The following is a 23,163-nucleotide window of genomic DNA, read 5'->3' on the forward strand; positions in this document are numbered from 1 at the left end:
ATTCATAAAAGAATGCTGCCATTATGCCCCAGGTCTTTTCAAGGACTTCTTTTCTCTTACATTCTGTAAATGTCACTGAACAGCAGGACATAAAATATGCATCAGTTAGAACCCCCCCCCAAAAGTTAACATATCCAGTCACATCAACCTCAAATCTACATTGGATGTAAAGAATAGCACAATTAAAAATGAGAGAAGAAATTTTATTCATCTGATGTTGGAACCTATCCCTAAGTTAGAAATTTATAGTACTGCAATGTCTTATTTTTTTAAAATCTAGTTATTTGTGGTAGATATAACGAATGCTGCAAATGTAAATGACTTATCTCAATCTTCCAATGCAAAAAAATGCAAATAAATTAGCATTATGCAGCATTAAGGTGAAGAAAACAAGTACTCAAATGTCAATACAAAACAAAAATTTAAGTTGTGCCAAAAATGTGACAACTTAACTAGTGCACATTGCATGTAGAACATCTATTAACTACGAGAACAATATATTAATGTTTCTATTTTACAAGGGCAGCAAGAATGGAAAAAATATACTGTCAACGTGAAGAATAAATACAAGATTCCTGAATCTCAATATTTCACAATCCTAGCTTTTTACATTTAAGGTTCCTGTTTTAAAAAATAAAGTACAAGAAGTATTTAGCTACTGTTTTCATGTAATTTCTTACATCCAGTGGTATTTTAAGTTCTACATGTCTCCAGGCCTGCTATCTCTAACACATATTCTCAACAGACCTTATATACTTTGCTTCTTCAAAGAGCTCTGTAAGATTTTTGTACTGTCAGCTTGCTGAGCTTTCAAGTTACACTGCTTCAACACCACAATAAGGCATCCTTAACTAAGGTATGTTTAAAAATATGTTCTATATTGCTGAAAGCCAAGGACCATATGTACAATCAGAGGAACTAGGTTTAACCCAATGGGGATTGTTTTAACTGCTGTTCTCTCTCTAGAAGCAGCACTGTTTTATTATCCTTTGGGTTTATTTTAATAGTGTGTTTCAATGGGACCTCCCACCACAGTAAGTTATTCCTGTGCATAAATGCTTGCGGGATCAGGTCCTAGGCTAATACTGTTATGCACTAAGTGAAACCTTGTTATGGGTTGAGTTAAATCCCCCACTGAGAATGATGGGTGTGAACTTACCCTTCAATCAACATAACTGTAAGCCTAAGCCCCTACCTAAGACAAAAAGTGTGTGTGAACTCACCCAGGCTGAATATATAGTTTTCATAGGTGGGGGTGGGGGAGGCAAAACGGAGGACAGACAAGAATGGAAAGAGAAGGAGAAGCAAAAAAGCCAAGCAGGAGCATGTAAGCACTGTTACCCTGGAAAAAGCTAATGAGAGAGCTTTTGGGTCTGTTGCTGGCTAAAGAGGATTGGGGGCTGTAAGCAAAGAAACTGCTGTTTCCGTTCATGGTTCCTTCCGAATTCAGAGACACCAGACTTGGTGGAACATTCCTTGTAAATGAAGAAGATGGCATCAAATCAAATACCAGATTCCCTCAATTTCTACTTTCAACTGCAACATCCCCAGGGTTTTGAACAGTTGCTCAGATTGAAAAGGGGTAACAATACTAATAAGTAGGTGTAACTGGTTTCAGAGATTTTGATTTAAATGCATTTGTAATTATAAATATATTTCTATTTTTTAAGCCGCATACCTGTTATTAAGAGCTTAAGCCGGGGTAAATCAATTATTCTTTTGTCAAGGTCCAAATTTCTTGGTCAACGTATAGTCACAATCCAGACTCTAGAGAAAATAATACAAAATAATAATAAACATGACAATAGTAAGTAAATAAAAAGATTTCATGATCTGTTCAAAGGCATCTGGCGGTCTGGATTTGGCCCACAGTCTGCCTATTGATTACTCCTGGCTTAAGGGCTCAATGAGGGTTTGCCAGGAGCCTTCAACAAGGAGAAGGGCATTGTTACCCTCCTCTTTGTGGGAAATATACTGCACCAGGTCTATACAGTGAGGCTAGCCATCACATTAGACTGCCAGAGCCAAGGGTCCACCCACTCCCACCCCTTTGAATACATCTACACTGCATCTGGCAGTGTAGTTTCCAGCTCAGGTAGATGTACATGCACAAGGTTTGATTGAGCTAGCATGCTGAAAATGGCAGTGTGGCCACAGGGGCAAAGCAATGGCTCAAGGCTAGCTGCCTGAGTATGTACCTGGGATCTAGGCTGGCATTGTACTCTTGTGGCTAGTCTGAGCCACCACTAGCGTAGCCATAGCTACACTGCTATTTTTAGAACGCTAGCTTGAGCAAAGCTAGCATGTGTTCGTATACCCAAGCTGGAAATTACATCTCCGGCTGCAGTGTATATAAGGACATAAGAATAGCTAATTGTCTACCTAGGCCAGTATCCCGTCTTCCAACAGTGGTCAGTGCCAGGTGCGTCAGAGGGAATGAACAGAATAGGGCAATTATTGAGTGATGCGTCCCCTGTCATCCAGTCCCAGCTTCTGGCAGTCAGAGGTTTAGGGAGACCCAGAGCATGTGGTTGCATACATGACCAACGTGTTGGACCTATCCTCCGTGAATTAAGTACTTTTGTGTATATGGCAGGGGGAGGAATAGGTGGAGATGTAGTAGCCCACAGATGCTGCTCTCCAACCCACATGCTCTGGGTAGCCAACACAAAAGAGTAATAGGGTGCTTCACACAACACACAATCGCCCTGTAGAATTCCCATGCAAGGTCAAGCAAACTAGACCAGTCTGCCTCTGTGCTGTTAAACAATTTTGTGTTTGAATTGCTACAAAGGTGGCTCCTCAGGACAATTTTACCACAGACTGGCAGTCACACAGGGTTTGTAACACTGACCTGCAATGTGAGTCTGTGATTGTGTTGCAATGGCTGAACTCAGTGAGACTGCTGTGACAGCCTTAAGGGAAGACACCCGTGGGCCCCTCTGGTTGGCTTCTCTATGGTGCTGTGCTGTTCACATAGCTCTTGTGTGTACCTAGCTCTTTATACATATTATTTCTTAATCCTTTGCTTCACTGCTACTTTGCTAACTGCATCCTGAAGTTCTAAGTCCCCTTTGCTGTTTACCAGTTAGAACACTGGACAGACACAAAAACAACCCATCTACGTGTCCATCTGATTGAAACAAAATTTGGCTGCTGCCTAATGGCTTGCTCAGGAAGTGTTTGGGTTGCATTAGAATGAAGGGACTAAAGAAAGTTTCTGAGCTGCATTCAGAAACTTATGTGAAACATGAAGTACTATAGTAAATGGCATCAAATCTGTATACCACTTCATAGCAGAAACTGTCAGGAAGCAATTTTATCTCCACCATCTACTACATTTATTCCCAGCTCATCCAGGTTTAAAATCACATATTCTCTATTTTTAAGCTATTTTACATTCATATGAGAGACAAGACTCAAACATTCAAGGTAAAAAATAAAGTATCTATTTCAAGAGATAGGAACATCTGGGTGTAGAAACCTCTAGCATTTTTCTTTTTTTTTAGGTTTTGAGGTACACAGGATTATTTCAAGTTTCCTTAAATATTTTCTCCTTAATTTAAAACATTATTTTATAATGCCCATTTGATTTTTAAAATAGGAATAATTTCCTCACCTGTTGTAAAGTGGCTTATATTTGCTGAAAATCTGGCCAAATGTATATTTTTAACAATATCGAAATTCTTACTATGGAGAAAAAGACTCTTGTTTGAAAGTTAGTTCTCCTTCTGCTTCTGGGACTACCAAGTAAAGAAAATAAGTGATCACCACCATCCCAGGACCTCCTCACTCACATTGTGCAAGAGGTAAAGGACATTGTACCTCCAGAGTTCCAACTTCTGCCCACAGTCAGAAATCCAGGATTTCTGTATGGATTCTAGGTTTGGTAAAACAAGTTGTCCCATTGCTACATATTTCTCTGAGTTATTGTTTTTGACTTTCAAACAAAAAGTATATAATAATAAATCCTTGGATGTCGAGCCTTGGTATCTGTGGTAACTCATTGGGAAAAAGACATCAAAACTCTAATATGTGCCATGGCTTGGCGCAAAATGCTCTTTAGTCATGATCTCTTATATTCTCCTAAAAGTCAAACACTCACAGAAAATTATTTTGATACCAATTCTGTTGATTTAGTATAAAAAGGCATCACAGATACACAAAAGAGTCATTAAGGCTGCTGATTAATAGATTTCTGTGATTGTAGCAGAGAGAGGAGAATTAAAAAAAAAAGGAGCAACACAAAATGGAAAGGGATTGAACAAGAAGATGTTTTGATAATTTTATTTCATGGATTCATAGATACTAAGGTCAGAAGGGACCATTCTGATCATCTAGTCCAACCTCCTGCACAACGCAGGCCACAGAATCTCACCCACCCACTCCTACGAAAAACTTCACCTATGTCTGAGCTACTGAAGTCCTCAAATCGTGGTTTAAAGACTTCAAGGAGCAGAGAATCCCCCATGCTACAGAGGAAAGTGAAAAAACTTCAAGGGCCTCTCCAATCTGCCCTGGAGGAAAACTCCTTCCCGACCCCAAATATGGCGATCAGCTAAACCCTGAGCATATGGGCAAGATTCATCAGCCAGATACTACAGAAAATTCTTTCCTGGGTAACTCAGATCCCATCCATCTAATATCCCATCTCAGGGGATTAGGCCTATTTACCCTGAATATCTAAAGATCAATTAATTACCAAAAATCACATTATCCCATCATACCATCTCCTCCATAAACTTATCGAGTAGAATCTTAAAGCCAGATAGATCTTTTGCCCCCACTGCTTCCCTTGGAAGGCTATTCCAAAACTTCACTCCTCTGATGATTAGAAACCTTCGTTTAATTTCAAGTCTAAACTTCCTGGTGGCCAGTTTATACCCATTTGTTCTTGTGTCCACATTGGTGCTGAGCTGAAATAATTCCTCTCCCTCTCCTGTATTTATCCCTCTGATACATTTATAGAGAGCAATCATATCTCCCCTCAACCTTCTCTTAGTTAGGCTAAACAAGCCAAGCTCCTTAAGTCTCCTTTCATAAGACAAATTTTCCATTTCTTGGATCATCCTAGTAGCCCTTCTCTGTACCTGCTCCAGTTTGAATTCATCCTTTTCATTTCCCACTTCCCCATTCTACAACTAGCTCCCCACACTTCTGAACTGTGCCAAAATCTTAGAACCAGTTGTTCCCCACTTTGCATCATTTACTGAAAGATGTATACCTAGGGCCACACAAGTAGATATTTTGAAAGGACCGCAGAGCAGTCTACATCCAAAGCTTGGTCGTGATTCACTTGCTCATCTTATTGGTATCCACAGCAATCCATGTTTGATTAAATCAACCAGAAGGCAATTCCTTATATTTTCATTTTTTAAATTATAGAAGCACAACCTGCAAGTGCTCTATTCACTCTGGTGCCATCACATTCTAAAATGTCTCAGATAATGCAGGTCACTTGGTTATGGGGGAATCTCAAAGCCTATTATATTTGTTACAGGAGATCAGATGTGCGTTCAGTACTTGGTTAAGAACAAGCAATCCCAAAAGACGTGAAGTTACCTGAGATCTTTATGCACCAGAATTTGTATCTGTAGAGTCAACGAATAGGCATGTAGTCCAGAGTCATGTACCATCTTGTAATTATCTTATACATTTTACTAGAAATGTGAAATAGGAACAGAGGATTCTTGCCATATCTTATAAATGAAATGCCTGTTCTGTTTCCCTTTTGGTAACAAAGGTTCTAATTGGCAGACTGAAATATGTAACAACAGCCCTGTAGCCGGCCTGATATAAATGTACATTCCACAGAATGACAAAATGCTTCAAATAGTCTTCCGCACAGCAAAGGTATGGAGCTGAAGACAGAGGCAGATGGAGAACTCCAGTGACTTAGATATGGAAACTTTGGAACAAAAGAGGAAGGCCATTAGTATTCAATAATTCAGTACACAGCATGATTTCCAACTCACAGCTATTTAAAAAGTGTTGGCGTGAATGTTTCAAAGGACTTTTGGGAGCTGTGCTGGGAAGTGAATACCAAAACCAATTATGAACTTTGGTCTTGTCAGCATCAGAACTCGAACATTTTGTGATTAACCCATCACTATTTAAGTTTTAATTCTCCTCCATCACCTTCTCTCCCCAAACTTGAATTACCTGATAGCATTTGTGTTGTTAAATGTATATTTTAGTACATCTCCCATCTCGAATCTCACTTAGCCAGGCTCCAGACAAAGTCTCATAAATTATTATTTTTTTCTAAAATAGGACGCAAAATTAATTCCCAGATTTCCAGATCCAGGGAGTATATTTACATTTTGGACTAGACAATAAATGAAGTCTTAACAGTGCCATCTATTGGAAATGATCTTTCACATAAAGCTAGGCAAAATTTTTCAACTGAAGTTAAGCCATAGTGTCCAAATCACCACATCCTATATCTATATCTATAACTATATCTATATATATCTATATATAGATAGATAGATATAGATATAGATATAGCTATCTGAAGGGCAGGAGGCCACACCTTCCAGTTGACACATTAAAGCATCCGAGCATGAATCAATTTGGTCTTTTACATTTTTTCTCTGTAGACTTAAGCCTTTATTAGAGTGCATTGGAACACAGGATTTGCCGTAGCGGATCAGACTACTGGGCCATCAAATCCAGCATTATGCCTTTGACAATGGCCAATCCTAGATCGCTTCAGGCGAATCCAAAATTTATATTTTGATCCAGGCCAATTATACAATGCTCTAGGGAGAAATGAAGACAGACAGGCATAGAGAACATGGTATTCTTCTCCCCAAATCCCTGTCTTCCAATTCCATTGGTGCTCAGATTCAGCTGTAATTAAGCAACCTGAAGGCCAGTCATTTCTTCCAAGGGAAAACCTTCAGAAGGGCCAGAAATCTTTGTGTGTTGCAATTTGTAGAATTTCTATCATCTGTGTGGCTGGAGGAGAGATTACCCCCCACAGAAGATGCTATCTCCAATACCTATGTTTGTCCTGAACTCCATAAATAAAGCTCATGCATCTCAGTACATCCATGGAGGGCTAGGGCATTCATGCATATACTCAGTGTCTACCCACCATCCCCTTGCTTCCTCAGTCTTCACAGCAACACATCTCCTTCAGAAGCCATTTCCAAAAGGCTCCATACTTATGGCATTCCCCAAGCTCCACTTCAGAGTGCAAGGGGAGAATCCACCTAATATAATGGATGTGAAAGTCAACCCCATTATACACATGAAAATCCACACAGGATTGCTACTTTTTCCAGCATCATATTCCCTCAGACACCAAGACCTATTCCTCCCTACACAGCCCCAATATGGCAGTGCCCCCAACATATACAGAGGGTTTACATTCAGCCAGTTTGGGAAGAATGGACAATGCTATATTAATTACTTACTTTAAATGTATTTATTCTGATTGATTTAAAGATGTGCTCATCCAGTGCTCTGAGCACAGTAAAATACCTTTAAAAAACTACAAATCTTACGAGTGAAATCAGACATTGCTTTGTGGCCAGTCATCCCTTCAAAATGAACTGAAATCACTGCCGACTCTTACCTTGGCTCCCTAAACCCTCTACCCTTTCTAATTAATGCAATCCGAAAGCTTAGAACAACAGATGCCCACCGTAACCACTTTCATGTGTCAATTACTGGGCACAATGAGCATGTAAAAAAAATAATCAAAAGAAGAGTGGGGTTGGAAGCTAGATCAGTGACCTGAAGTCCCTAAGACACACATGGACACTCAATCATACCATCCCACCCTCTTTCACATTCTGCATTCAGATATCCCCTATTATTTTTCCCCTTTTTCCTACCTTCAAGAATATCTTCATTCTTTTCCCAACTTGCCTTTAAGAGTATCAGAACATTGCTATAAATCTTCTCCTGACATTTTCATTCCAGTGACTAGAACTAAGAGGTTTAGAGAAATTTTGAAAAACCTCAACTAAACAGCCAAACTTTTGGATACATATATGCACAACAACTGAGATTTTAAAATTTTTTAAAAAATTATTAGTGATTTGGGGAAAAAAATCTTAATTTCAGAAAGCACTGTGTACTTGACCTCTGGAAATCATGCTCTTTCAAGGTATGCCAATTTGGGCAACCAAAATGAATAATCATGTTTTAAAATCTTGGCCTAACCATTAAAAGATTTATCTATCCCTCCAAATGAGTCATCTAATCCACAATAGGGACAGACATTTGAGTTTCACTTTCAAAAGCTTAGTCGAAACTTAATCTGTAGTTTTGTCGTATTACTCAAACATCCTTTGAGCAATTTCACAGAAAGTTCGCTGAAAATCCAATGAAGCTTAATCAACACTTCATTGTTTTAAAAAAAGCCAGGAGAATGTTGCCATTCTGGCAGGTAATGACACAGGAATGCTGTTAAGTACATTGAGTTGTGACAAATGGAAACTAAAGCTTGTCCGCACTCTGAATCAATATACATTTAAACGTAGTGCCCTAATAGGCTCTCGTCCAGGGGAATATTTTCCTAAAATGGTGCAGCCATCTAGAGGGATTTCTGGGGAAAACATGATGCTATGCTAGGGCTTAGGAAAGAACAGTGTTTGAACATGTTTGATTCCACCCATTCTAGCTGACCTAATCCATTGCAAAGCAGTGCAGCAGCGGCCATGTTTAAGCTGTGTTTTAATGACAGCTGATCAAAATAAATTGAAATTTCAAATTTCAAATTGAAAAAATAGGGCAAAAAAGTTTTGCAAAAAATAAATCCTTTTTTTTTTACCAGCTATAGAATTGATATTTAAAATAAATAAAAATATTTTTTTAAAAAAATCAATAAAGAAAGGGACTAAACTTTCATGAAACTTCTGACCCATTTTTTCAGCCAGGTCTGGATTTTAATAGACTTTTAAAATAAAGCTCCATTCTGAGTTCAAATGGGACCTGAACAAAAATTCTTGTGCTTCTTCTACTCCCCCATTAAATAAACCAAAGTAACAACTCTGTTGGACAGCGTAGGTGGTGTTTAATGGCTTAATGATGGGCGATCACTCATTACCGAGTATGATCAACTTCCATGGGAGTTATGGGTCCTTAGGTGGCTAATAAGGCCAATCTTTGAACCACAAGTTCTATTACAATGCGGGCAGATGTTTCAGGATCAGCAGGAGGCTGTTGACCATGACTGGAAGTGAGTCTCTCCTTTCTCTTGCGCCTCTTGTCCTCTTCAGCTTGTCGGCAAGCAAGTTCAAAATGCAGGGGACTATCACATAGGACTTCACTCCAATTTTAGTGATCCTGGGCAAGTGTCTCCCAAATGTCAATGTTAATATTACACATTTTTAGGTTGTCCTTCAGCAAGTCCTTATAACGCTTCCATTGTCCACCCATGTTACATTGCCCTTCTTTCAGCTGAGAGAACAGGACCTGTTTTGAGAGGCAATGGTCTGGCATCCAGACAACGTGACCAATCCAGCGGAATTGCTGAAGGATGATCATTGCCTCGATACTGGTGGTCTTTGACTCTTCCAGAACACTAATATTGGTGAGCCTGTTTGGCTTAACATGTGAACAAAACAAGACAATATCAATGACTTCTTAAAGTCCTGCTTCTGCCATGCCATGTGGACTGAGTATAAAAATTAGGACTGGTCAAAAAAATTTCCATCAAAACTTTTTTTTGATAGGGAAAATTGGGTTTTTGACAAAATGAAAAATGCCATTGAAATTGTCTACTTTCCTTGATTTTTGTTGTCACTATTATTTGTTAGAAGATTGAAAACCCAAAATTGATTTGGTTTGTGTTGTTTGTCTGTTTTTGAAAAATTTAAATTCTTCAGTTTTCAATGAACACTGAAACAATAGCAAAACCCTTCAAACCAGCAAGTGAGCATGCCCCCCACATGCCAGAGGGAGGGCCACACTCCTGTTGTGCACCAGCCAATAACAAACTCCCTAGGTCTGAATGCCCCTGAACAAGCCAAACTCAAGTCAAGGGTCAAACCACTTTTGCAATCAGCCCCCTTTCTTGATAACTGGCCAAATCAAATTCACAGATACGAAAATTTCTAATCACTGTGAGGTTGGGGAGAGCTGTTGTGTGATATGATCTGGATCTAGATCTGAGTTTTGCAGTGTGAACTTTTCTCTGATTATAATGAGCCCCACACTTAAACCAGTTTTTCATCTTTGACTTCAGTTAAATTAATCCTGTTTTACACTGGTGAAAGTAGCAGTACAATCAAAGGCTTTTAATGAGATATCTGATTATTTCTACATATGCATTGTAAAGAACTGATGGAAAGTCCAGTCAGCATCAGAAGTGATCCCCATGTTAATTTATGTAGCAAACATGTAAATACCATGGCTAATTGCTGTAAGGGGTGATTCATAGACCTGAGCAAAATGTTGGCAATGAAACTGGAAACCAATCCAAACTTGCGTGGTTTCATTACAAACTCTAAACTCAGACAAGATTTGCTGAGGACTTCCTTTCAAGGGAATTGGTCTGATTAATCATTCTTTGTCAAAACCCGGTGAAACTCACTAGCTTAGATTTGAAGCAAAACTCAGCCTATGGATGTTTTCACACCCCCAAAAAATCAAAGTGAGACTCAGGGAGTTGAAAACAACCACAGAACTGACCTTTCCAGTTCACCAGTGAGAGACTAAAAGACTCTTGCAGGTGGGAAATCAGTGCCTTCATTCCCAACTTGGGCTGAATCTGAATTCATTAGTATATCTTCCAATGATCCACTCTGGGGTATATGACTACCCCTGCCCACTGCATGTAGCCACAGCCCTGGTCTCTTTACATTTGTTGTGATGTGATGACACCAAACATCTAGATGGACCATGAACCAGCTGTCAGCACAGTCAGGGTGCTTACTGCACTGCATAACACTGGGCAAGTGGAAGCTCATCACTGACTTGTCAAAGTCACAACCCCCAGTGGATATGTCTACACTGCAATTAGACACCCACAGCTGGCCCAAGCCGCTGACTTGTGGGGCTCAGGCTAAGAGATTGTTTAATTACAGTGTAGACATTCAGGCAGCAGCCCAAGATCTGGGACCCTCCCACCTTGTAGGATCCTAGAGCCTGGGCTGCAGCCTGAGCCCAAACATCTACACTGCAATTAAACAGCCCCTTAGCTCAAGCCCTGTAGCCTGAGTCAGATGGCACAGGCCAATCACGGGTTTTTAATTGCAATGTAGACATACCCAGTGAGAAGTGAAAAAAACAAAACAAAAAAAACCATAATCAGCTCTCACTGCATCTCAAAAATCAGAGGGCAAGATCTTCAAAGATATTTCAATAAATGGGAATTGGACATCTAAAACCCTCAGACAACTTTGAAAATCCCACCCAATGTTACTAATATTAGGCCTAGTAAGTCACTAACTTGCTCACTATAAATTTTCCCAAATATGAGCATTAGCTGGCCCTTATTTCAGCAGTCCTACAGAATGCTGGAGGCCTCATGCAGCAAATGTGCACAGCTGTGCACAGGCCACCACAACCCAAGGATAGGTGAAGCAAAGATGGAACACAAAACTGATGCCAGAGTAATAAGGGGTATGGTGTAGATCCTCTACCATGTTAGGCCAAAACCTCCTGATGGGACCACTTGAGTCCCTTGAAGAGGTTGTTAAAATAATTGTCAACAATTCTTATTCACAAATGAGTAACCTTTATCAATGAATGTTTAAAGGTAGTCTACTCTTCTCTAGGTTGTGGTATATTGAAAATCTATGTTAAAATTTTAAGCTATCACTAAGTTGTTGGGAGTTTTTCTGGCCCTATTTGCAGGCTAAGGGCTCTGTAGGAAAGGTGCAAGCTGGGTCTGTCTAGCAGCAGTCAGTCTGGAAAGATCCAGCCTTGAGCAAGCTGGGGTGAGTTGTGCCTCTCTGCCTTACAGAGCAGCCTGCTTTCTCTCACTCTGGATTTTTGGTTCTTGTGTACGAAGGCTCTGGATTTTAAGAAATAAAGCTGTTTTACATTGCAACTTTCCAGAAACAATATTTTATGCTTTTTATCTAATTTCTCTGTTTTTTATGCTGTGAATATAACATAGGAAGGGCATTTAAAGAAGTCTTTCTCACCACTACACCATCAGCAAAAATTGCCATTGGTAGGGTGACCAAGTTTTGAAATGCCTGGTCACTCAATACACTTAGACTCACAATAGTATGGGGACTACTCTAAGCTACACTTATTAGTTGTGTCCAAACTGCGCACAGAATGATCTAGGATTGGCAGTGGTTAGCCTTTCAAACCATGCCCCCTTCCTGTGTTACACAGAAGACGCGCAGTGCACATATCCCTTCCATTAATGCCACCTCTGTGGGATTAGACTAGGTAATGTTTTTAACCAAAGTTCTCCAGCAGTGTGATATGAAGCAGCTAAAAAGAATCCTGAGGATCTGGTCCACAACTTTTACACAAACCTCTGGGAAGTGAATGCCCCAAGTTTCTAACAGCTTGAGCACTTGCTGACACTCATTGCATCACACTAAGGCAAGTCATTTGCCATATTAAAAGTATGTCATAAAATGGTATATGTCCACAGAGTCATTCCATTTTACTAACTGTGCTGTTTGCTTTGCCTTCATTTTATTTTGAAAAGCGAAGGAAGAAACCTCTTCAGTCCACAGAGCTTTTGTTGTTTCAAGACAATGGAAGTTTGGGTCTGACATGAGAAAGATTTCCCTGGTACAAGCACCTTGTGCTGTTTACTTTCCACATATGGAGATTCAAGGGCAAGTACTGCTTTCCTTGCTTCTGTGGCTCTGTAGCTACTCTTCAATAAAGGAGGAGAACCTAGCTGCCATCTCTCACTCATAGAACAGTGAGGGTGGGAAGGAACAACCCTCCCTCACTTTGACTTAATTTTAAAGCAGTTTTAAAGGTGCTCTCGCTTTTGAAGAAGGATTTCGCTCTGTGATTGGATGTTTAAAATTCTATTCACTTTAAGCTTCTTTTTTTTTCTCCAATCAATTTCCCCCATTCAAGATGTCACAGGCTGACATTCCTGGAAAAGTCCATTTACCTGGAAAAAATCTTTATTTGCAGCAATTATACGTTAAATGTAGTTGTTCCTTAGCAGCTGCAAAAACAGGTCATATCCCTCCTGTTTTCCTTGAAAATTGTCGGCTAGAATACTAAGAGTTAGAACGGAATGCTGGTAACTGCAGTAGAAATGACTAGCCACATGGTGGTATTTAATCGCATTCTTGTGATAGGCCTTTTTATACTGAAGTCTTTTTCTCCCCTTCTACACATGAACGCTTGCTTTATTATGGAAAATGGGTTTCTCGGCAGGAAAACAATGGCAACAAAATGGGCCCCTGGCTCAGCAACCTAATGTTGAGAGAGCCTAGTATCTGGTTAGAATAGGATTGGATATTCCCTAAAATAAATTCATTAACTGTCTGACCTTTCCTACTAGCTAGGAAGATAGAAGTATCAATACAAATTGAACAAAAACACTAGACCACCTAAGATGTTGCTACATCAGCTTGTAAGTGGAAATTGGTTACAAAAATAGAAACCAAAATACTGTTCATAACTAAGTGGAGCTGTAAGATCCAAGCAATGAAACTGATGAAAAGTCATTAACATTCCCAAACACTTTACTGGCAGATACACCCTTGTTCAAATGGGCTTTATCTGCTGAGTTACAGTACAGACAGTACCCTTTGCTCAAAGATTCCTAACCCTGCTGTATTCCCAAGTTGACAGGTTGCTTCTATGTTTATCATTTTTTACAAGTCACTAAATCTTACAGGAAAAACAGTAATTATTCTGTTTGTGCTCAGAAGTTTTAAAAAAGCAACAACATACCTATGGATTCATTAACCAGAGTGTAAGAGCCCCAGGTTCCTACCACTTGATGCTAATAACATCACGTTCCAGCCATTTTTCATACCTAATAAAGAAGGATATGTGGAAATATATTTTTTTACCCATATTGCATGTTTGATTTGTTTTCTGGGGGCTTTAAATAGCTCAAGAGGGTGCCCTTGTCACACACTAGAAAAAACAAGTACCTATGGGCCTTGTTTTGTGCAGGCTTTGTCCCACATTTGCATGTCTATTGTCTCTCCCCATGGTACAGCTAATTTCAGCCCCAGTCCTGCAAGGACCAATGTACGTGCTTAGCTTTAAGCATGTGAATAGACTTACTGACTTCAAACTGACTTAAAAACCATTTTAAAAAAATCCAACTGATACAACACAGTCACCATAGATGTTGCCTATTCTGAATATAAGAAAAAACAAACAAACAAAACTATTCATAGATTCATAGATTCTAAGGTCAGAAGGGACCATTCTGATCATCTAGTCCGACCTCCTGCACAGCGCAGGCCACAGAATCTCACCCACCCACTCCTATGAAAAACCTCACCTATGTCTGAGCTATTGAAGTCCTTAAATCATGGTTTAAAGACTTCAAGGAGCAGAGAAGCCTCCCTCAAGTCAACCATGCCCCATGCTACAGAGGAAGGCGAAAAACCTCCAGGGCCTCTCCAATCTGCCCTGGAGGAAAAGTCCTTCCCGACCCCAAATATGGCAATCAGCTAAACCCTGAGCATATGGGCAAGATTCACCAGCCAGATACTACAGAAAATTCTTTCCTGGGTAACTGAGATTTCATCCATCTAATATCCCATCTCAGGGGATTAGTCCTATTTACCCTGAATATTTAAAGATCTATTACTTACCAAAATCACATTATCCCATCATACCATCTCCTCCATAAACTTATCAAGTAGAATCTTAAAACTAGATAGATCTTTTGCCCCCACTGCTTCCCTTGGAAGGCTATTCCAAAACTTCACTCCTCTGATGGTTAAAAACCTTTGTCTGATTTCAAGTCTAAACTTCCTGGTGGCCAGTTTATACCCATTTGTTCTTCTGTCCACATTGGTGCTGAGCTGAAATAATTCCTCTCCCTCTCCTGTATTTATCCCTCTGATATATTTAGAGAGAGCAATCATATCTCCTCTCAACCTTCTTTTAGTTAGGCTAAACAAGCCAAGCTCCTTAAGTCTCCTTTCATAAGACAAGTATTCCATTCCTCGGATCATCCTAGTAGCCCTTCTCTGTACCTGCTCCAGTTTGAATTCATCCTTTTTAAACCTGGGAGACCAGAACTGCATACAGTATTCTAGGTGAGGTCTCACCAGTGCCTTGTATAATGGTACTAAAACCTCCTTATCCCTACTGGAAATGCCTCCTGATGCATCCCAAAACCGTATTAGCTTTTTTCACAGCCATATCACATTGGCATATCATCCTATGATCAACCAATACTCCAAGGTCCTTCTCCTCTTCCGTTACTTCTAATTGATGCGTCCCCAACTTATAACTAAAATTCTTGTTATTAATCCCTAAATGCATAACCTTACACTTCTCACTGTTAAATTTCATCCTATTACTTTACTCCAGTTTACAAGGTAATCCAGATCCTCCTGTATAATATCCCGATCCTTCTCTGAATTGGCAATACCTCCCAGCTTTGTATCATCTGCAAACTTTATTAGCACACTCCCACTTTTTGTGCCAAGGTCAGTAATAAAAAGATTAAATAAGATTGGTCCCAAAACTGATCCCTGAGGAACTCCACTGGTAACCTCCCTCCAACCTGACAGTTCTCCTTTCAGTAGGACCCGTTGCAGTCTCCCCTTTAACCAATTCCTTATCCATCTTTTGATGTTCATATTGATCCCCATCTTCTCCAGTTTAACTAATAATTCCCCATGTGGCACAGTATCAAATGCCTTACTGAAATCTAGGTAAATTAGATCCACTGCATTTCCTTTATCTAAAAAATCTGTTACTTTTTCAAAAAAGGAGATTAGGTTGGTTTGGCACAATCTACCTTTTGTAAAACCATGTTATATTTTGTCCCATTTACCATTGACTTCAATGTCCTTAACTAATTTCTCCTTCAAAATTTTTTCCAGGACCTTGCATACTACAGATGTCAAACTAACTGGCCTGTAGTTACCCGGATCACTTTTTTTTCCTTTCTTAAAAATAGGAACTATATTAGCAATTCTCCAATCATTCGGTACTACTCCTGAGTTTACAGATTCATTAAAAATTCTTGCTAATGGGCTTGCAATTTCAGGTGCCAATTCCTTTAATATTCTTGGATGAAGATTATCTGGGCCACCCGATTTAGTCCTATTAAGCTGTTTCAGTTTCGCTTCTACCTCAGATATGGTAATATCTACCTCCATATCCTCATTCCCATTTGTCATGCTACCATTATCCCTAAGATCCTCTTTAGCCTTATTAAAGACTGAGGCAAAGTATTTGTTTAGATATTGCCTAGATTATCTTTAACCTCCACTCCATCCTCAGTGTTAAGCGGCCCCACTTCTTCTTTCTTAGTTTTCTTCTTATTTATATGGCTATAGAACCTTTTACTATTGGTTTTAATTCCCTTTGCAAGGTCCAACTCTACTCGACTTTTAGCCTGTCTCACTTTATCCCTACATGTTCTGACCTCAATTAGGTAGCTTTCCTTGCTGATCCCTCCCATCTTCCACTCCCTGTATGCTTTCTGCTTCTTCTTAATCACCTCTCTAAGATGCTTGCTCATCCAGCTTGGTCTACAACTCCTTCCTATGAATTTTTTCCCCTTTCTTGGGATACAGGCTTCCGATAGCTTCTGCAGCTTTGATTTAAAGTAATCCCAGGCCTCCTCTACCTTTAGATCCATAAGTTCTTCAGTCCAATTCACTTCCCTAACTAATTTCCTTAATTTTTGAAAGTCAACCCTTTTGAAATCAAAAACCCTAGTTGCAGATTTATTTTTGTTAATCCTTCCATTTAGTTTGAACTGAATTAGCTCATGATCACTTGATCCAAGATTGTCCCCTACAACCATTTCTTCTATGAGGTCCTCGCTACTCACCAAAATTAAATCTAAAATGGCATCCCCTCTAGTCGGTTCAGCAACTACTTGATGAAGGAATCTATTGTAATCTCTGATACCACTGTGCAGTGATAAATAGCAAATGAGAATTTTTAATGGCAACCACTATACATTTCTATATTATCCCCATGTGTGGGAAGAGAGATCAGATTCATTACATTATATATATACATATATGTGCAAATAAAATGTTATGCATCACTTTATTTTTCAAAGAAGGTCACCACAACTTGTGAATGTGGAAAAAAATCAAAATGACTTTATTTCAGCATAATCAGAGCCAAAATTACATGGTTGCCCATGTGCAATTGAAATATGCAAATATAGCGCCCATCTTTAAAAAAGGGAAAGAGGGGAACCCGGGGAACTACAGATTGGTCAGCCTCACCTCAGTCCCTGGAAAAATCATGGTGCAGGTTCTCAAGGAAACTATTTTGAAGCACTTGGAGAAGAGGAAGGTGATCAGGAACAGTTAACATGGATTCACCAAGGGCAAGTCATGCCTGACCAACCTAATTGCCTTCTGTGATGAGATAACTGGCTCTGTGGATATGGGGAAAGCAGTGGATGTGATAGAGCTTGACTTTAGCAAAGCTTTTGATACAGTCTCCCAGTTTTCTTGCCAGCAAGTTAAAAAAGTATGGATTGGATGAATGGACTATAACGTGGATAGAAAACTGGCTAGATTGTCAGGCTCAATGGGTAGTGGTCAATGGCTCGATGTCTAGTTTGCAGCCAGTATCAAGCGGAGTACCCCAGGGGTCGGTTCTGGGGCCGATTTTGTTCAACATCTTTATTGATGATGAGATGGATTGCACTCTCAGCAAGTTTGCAGATGGTAACTAAGCTGAGGGGAGAGGTAGATACACTGGAAGGTAGGGATAGTGTCCAGAGTGACCTAGACTAATTGGAGGATTGGGCCAAAATAAATCTGATGAGGTTCAACAAGGACAAGTGTAGAGTCTTACACTTAGGACAAAAGAATCCCATGCACTGCTACAGGCTGGGGACTGACTGGCTAAGCAGCAGTTATGCAGAAAAGGACCTGGGGATTACAGTGGATGAGAAGCTGGATATGAGTCAGCAGTGTGCCCTTAGTGCCAAGAAGGCTAACGGCATATTGGGCTGCATTAGTAGGAGCATTGCCAGCAGATCGAGGGAAGTGATTATTCCCCTTTATTCGGGACTGTTGAGGCCACATCTGGAGTATTGCATCCAGTTTTGGGCCCCCCACTGCAGAAAGGATGTGGACAAATTGGAGAGAATCCAGTGGAGGGCAACAAAAAATAATCAGGGGGCTAGGATACATGACTTACAAGGAGAGGCTGAGGGAACTGGGCTTGTTTAGTCTGCAGAAGAGAAGAGTGAGAGGGGATTTGATAGCAGCCTTCAACTACTGAACGGGGGTTCCAAAGAGGATGGAGCTCAACTGTTCTCAGTGGTGGCAGATGACAGAACAAGGAGCAATGGTCTCAAGTTGCAATGGGGGAGGTCTAAGTTGGATATTAGGAAAAGCTATTTCACTAGGTGGTGAAGCACTGGAATGGGCTACCTAGAGAGGGAGGTTGAATCTCCATCCTTAGAGGTTTTTAGGCCCGGCTTGACAAAGCCCTGGCTGGGATGATTTAGTTGGTGTTGGTCCTGCTTTGAGCAGGGGATTGGACTAGATGACCTCCTGAGGTCTCTTCCAAACCTAATCTTCTATGATTTTACAAGCAGGAAATTTGTACTATACAACTCGTCTTTGAGGAGAGGCTGAATTATTAGTCTGATGGGGATTATCTGGTCTGTATGTGGCAAGTAAATTGTGTATATATGTTTGCCACAGAAAACACAGCACTTCTCAACAGCGAATAATTATTTTTAATTCCAAACATAATGTAAGGATGGGCCCACGCCAGAACCCAAGATCAAAACAATCAAGCAGTGAGAGAAAATTTGGATATAAATGTTGCAATTTGACTCAACTCTAACCAGCAGTGAAGGGACCTAATGGCTGAATTCTACTTTGGTAATTTGTTTTGCACTGGTGGCGTAGAGCAAAGGTGCTGGAACTAGTGGGTGCAGCAGCACTCCCTGGCTTGAAGTGGTTTCCATCATATACAGGATTTACAGTTTTGTTCAATGACTTTCAGCACTCCCAGCATAAAAATTATTCCAGTGCCACTAGTGTAGAGGGACCTCCAGCAAGCAGAACCAGCCTTCAGTAATAGCTGCAACATAAGAGGATTTCCTTGGACGTGTAGACCCGACTGGATGGCTTCATGTCACCCCACCCCCATCATGGTTCCCCAAAGAAATGACTGAGGAAAGTGGGGGTGATGCAACCAGGGCATGGCTGTGCTCTGGCTATTCTCAGTTGCCCCTCAGTTGGACTTTTGCAATGGAGGGTAAGTTAGAGTACCCCTCAGTTACTTTAATGCCGAGTACTGCACAAAGTATACAACAACATGCAAAAGTGGCTTAAAACTAATCTTGAACTCTCAGATGCTGCACCACAGAGCTTGAATAGAACACACATTCTCCCACATGATTTTTGAGGAGCAGAAGAGTATGTTGGAGCATATCAGTGTAGGGATATGGAAACAAGGCAGACAGTTTCAAGTCTAGTATTGTTCTCATCCTTTTTGTAGGATATACACAATGAGCTAAAGAAACCCAGACAGTACCAGTTGTATGAACAGCCCACCAGTCAGTTTTTCCACCTAAACATTCCAATAGACATCTAGAGTGTTGAACATTCTTATAATTGCCACTGTAACTCTCCCACCCTTATCAAGCTAACATTATTAATGATTTCTCATTAAAGCTACCCCAGAGAATGTAATTGTCTAGTGTACTCTCCAGGCTGATCAGGAAAAATAAATGTTTTTCAAAGGTTCTGTAAAATATATTTCTGCTGTGAAGTAGATCATCAGTCACAAAACATTCATTCTTGGGTAATTATTAGCCAGCTAAATATAAGGGAGTGTTTTGATATACATCCTTGACAAATTTTTGTTTGTATTTTATTGAAGCATAAATCTTTTCTGAACCCTTAACACTAGTCACAAAAGAAGGTTTTTATGAGCTCAGATAGCAAGAGGGTAGAAATCTGGCTTTTTTTTTTTTTAAACCTGACAATTTTCTTGTTAACAGGTAAATTCTGTGGAGCTATTTTATATTTAGACAGAAAAACCTCTTTCAGTCAGAAGGGAAAATAACCAGAACAGATTTAGTCTTTCACCAGAAAATTACTAAGTCAAAAATAGCTAGCTAAACTAACGCTCAATAAACTGTATGAAAAGCATCATTCTGAAATATCACTCTTCCTTGTATTGTTTCTGTTTGAAGGGCAGGGCTTTTACAATTTGCATTAGTTATGTTTTATTTGCATTTGATTTAACCCTCCTCCTTTAAAGGAGACAGTATTAACAGTAACCACAGGAATCACTGGATAACAATCTTTGGCACATGACAGGTATTTGAACATTTTGTATCCCTGTTGTTCTCTGTTAGGTGACTGGGGTTTCTTTTTTAATTAATTTGTTTCTCTTATCAGTATTCCTGGGCCTTTTGTGACACTTACCACGGCCTTCCTACTCAACCCTTAGCCCCATAACTCCTTTATACCTCACTTATTCCCTCCTACCCTTGCAACCACCATTCCACTCACTCAGCCCCCTCACCCGGTCCCCTGGCACATCATGAAGTAGAATTGTGGGAAGCCAAGAGTGGACAAGTTGGTCGCAGTGAGAGAGCTTGTTACTATGGGGATATGGTAAAGATGCAAAGGGGCATGAGGAAGAGGAAAAATGCCAGCAGTTTGTATGCAAGGCCTAGTGTGGAGGAGGCAGCTGTACATGGAAGGTTTGGGGTAGGCGGAGCCTAGCAGCTTGGCACTGAGGCCCTGGTGCCAGTGTGGCTTTCTGGCACACCCTGGCAGCAGAACCTTGGGGCGTCAAGTGGCTCTGAGCTTGGGCCCTTGTTCCTAGACCAAGGCCATCAGCACACCAGAAAAATCATGTCAGCCAATTGGGGAGGAGGTGGAAACCTTGTGTCATACTCTCATAACTCCTTCTGCCTGCAGCGAGTGACTCCTGGGAGAGCCACTTCTAGCCCCTTTACCAAAGTGAGGGTCACTGCTTTGCGCAAAGGGCTGAGGAAGAGCAAAGGTAGAGAAATGAGGGATTCATGGGGCTCAGAAAAAAACACAGAGACAGCTAAGCCCTACAGACTAAGACCCTGGCCTTTACAGTCCTGGGAGAAGCGGCAAGGGTTAGAAAGGAGCACTCCTCCTGCTGTCATCAGAACAGGTTTGTGTATACATCAAAGGGGCAAGGCCTTAGCAACCACCAAATATTAAAGCCAATATTATGGTTGAGAGTGAGAGTATAATCAAGTTATTTATTTGGCTCTTTTATAAAAAAGTAAACTTCCTTCTTCCACCAAAATCAGGGGGGAGGGAGTGATTTTGTTCTACAGTGCATATTGTGGGACAGGTACAGTGCTAATGTTCTGTATCGAACAGGACTTGGACGATGTTTCCTATCCAAATCCACACTTAGGCTGTGATAATCTTATGTTGTTGTATACTAGGTGAATGTATATTTTGATAACTTGATCAGGTTTATGTGCATACTTGTCCCCAGGCCCTCGCGGCAGCGAGTTCTAGTCTCCATAGGGCTTTATGATGAGTGATTATTTCTCTATCACAAAAAGTCCTTTGATCTATCTGAAATTGAATTCCAGGGGCATATTCTTCCACATGCATCAAAGTTAAGGTTATTTGTGATTACAGCTGAGTTCTGTTATGTTGTTTGTTTATTTTGGTCTTTCTGTTTTGCCAAATTTGCTTTTGCACAGCATGATGCCACTCACAGTAATGTTACTCTTTCAAACTTAAAAAGATGTCCAGTTAAAACAGCAAGATTTTGAAAGCACAGCAATGTGTGGACCAAGTATTTTCTATTTTTAAAAAAGGAAGGACATTAGAATTTATTAAATATGTTTTTTAAAACAAAGGTGGATACAATAAGTGATTGATTAGGACTAATATCAAAACAAGTTACTCAAATAAGGACTTATTCTGAGGTATATTAAACCAGTTATAGGTTATATATCTGGGATGATGAATAGTTTATAAAGGTAATGACTCTTAGCTATTGTGACAAAGCTCTGTCCTTGCCTCCGTGGGTCCCTTGTTTGCTAGCCTCAGAGGCTCACTGTGACCCTCCACGTAACCCTTCTCTCTCTAGAGACAAGGGTCACAGTCTACTGAGCCATTTTCATCATAAGCCAGCGAGGGAGGTGAGGAGAAGTTATCCTTCCTTGCACAGTCTCTGTTGTCTCCCAGTCTCAGTGATTAATCAGGGGGCAAAGGTGGGGGGGGGGAAGCCTGGGCCCACCCTCTAGTCTGGGCTCCAGCCCAGGGACCCTAATAGTATCAGCTCTGGTAGCTGACCTTTTAGAAACATGACATGTACAATTCCCTGGGCTACTTCCCCCACAGCAGCCCTCACTTCCTCAAGCTCCACTTCACCCTTACCTCAGGGCCTCCTTCCTTGTGCCTGATATGGTGTGTACTACTCAGCCTCTCCAGCAGTGCAACTTCCTCCCACAGCTCCTGACATGCACACCCACCTGACTGACTGGGAGGCTTTTAACTAGTTTCAGCCAGCTCCTGATTGGCTTCAGGTGTCCCAATCAACCTAGCCTTCTTCCTGCCTTCTGGAAAGTTCTTAATTGGCCCCAGGGGTCTTAATTGACCTGGAGCAGTTGCCGTTTCACTTATCCTGGTACCAGGGATTTGTTTAGCCTGGAGCTAATATATCTATCTCCCATTACTTTTCTATAGCCATATGGCCTTGCCCCATCATACTATATGTAATAGAATAAGATTTATATCTATGACAAAACTGTTACACTTCAGGAGAGACTTAAAATAATTTATAATTTAACATCGCTGTGTAATTATATCTAAAACTGTGTTGCTGACATAACAGGTGAAAATGTTAACATAGGCCTCATATTTTCCATTTGAGATTTTATAAGACACTAGTTTTCCTTGTAGACTACAAAGAAAATAATGGTACTTCATTAGGAGATATAACATTGATATTGTCAGAGTTAATATGAGTGACCTGGAAAGGGGAAGTCCTTTCCCCCCACCTCCCACTCCCTTTTTAAGGTTGGGGCAAAGAAGGAAAGCATGAAGGGACAAGACT

The 23,163-nt window shown here is 40.4% G+C and overlaps 1 long non-coding RNA gene across 1 annotated transcript in view; it reads right to left on the reverse strand.

Moving 5' to 3' along the window:
* Positions 1 to 1,678: 1,678 nt before the first annotated feature.
* Positions 1,679 to 23,163, reverse strand: part of LOC122461036 — a 71,498-nt gene continuing 50,013 nt past the window's right edge. The window contains exon 3 of the long non-coding RNA XR_006282724.1: positions 1,679 to 1,767. This is a non-coding gene — a long non-coding RNA (uncharacterized LOC122461036). The remainder of the gene's footprint in view (positions 1,768 to 23,163) is intronic.

This window comes from Dermochelys coriacea, chromosome 7 (assembly GCF_009764565.3).
Source record: "Dermochelys coriacea isolate rDerCor1 chromosome 7, rDerCor1.pri.v4, whole genome shotgun sequence".
Classification (NCBI taxonomy): Eukaryota; Metazoa; Chordata; order Testudines; family Dermochelyidae; genus Dermochelys; species Dermochelys coriacea.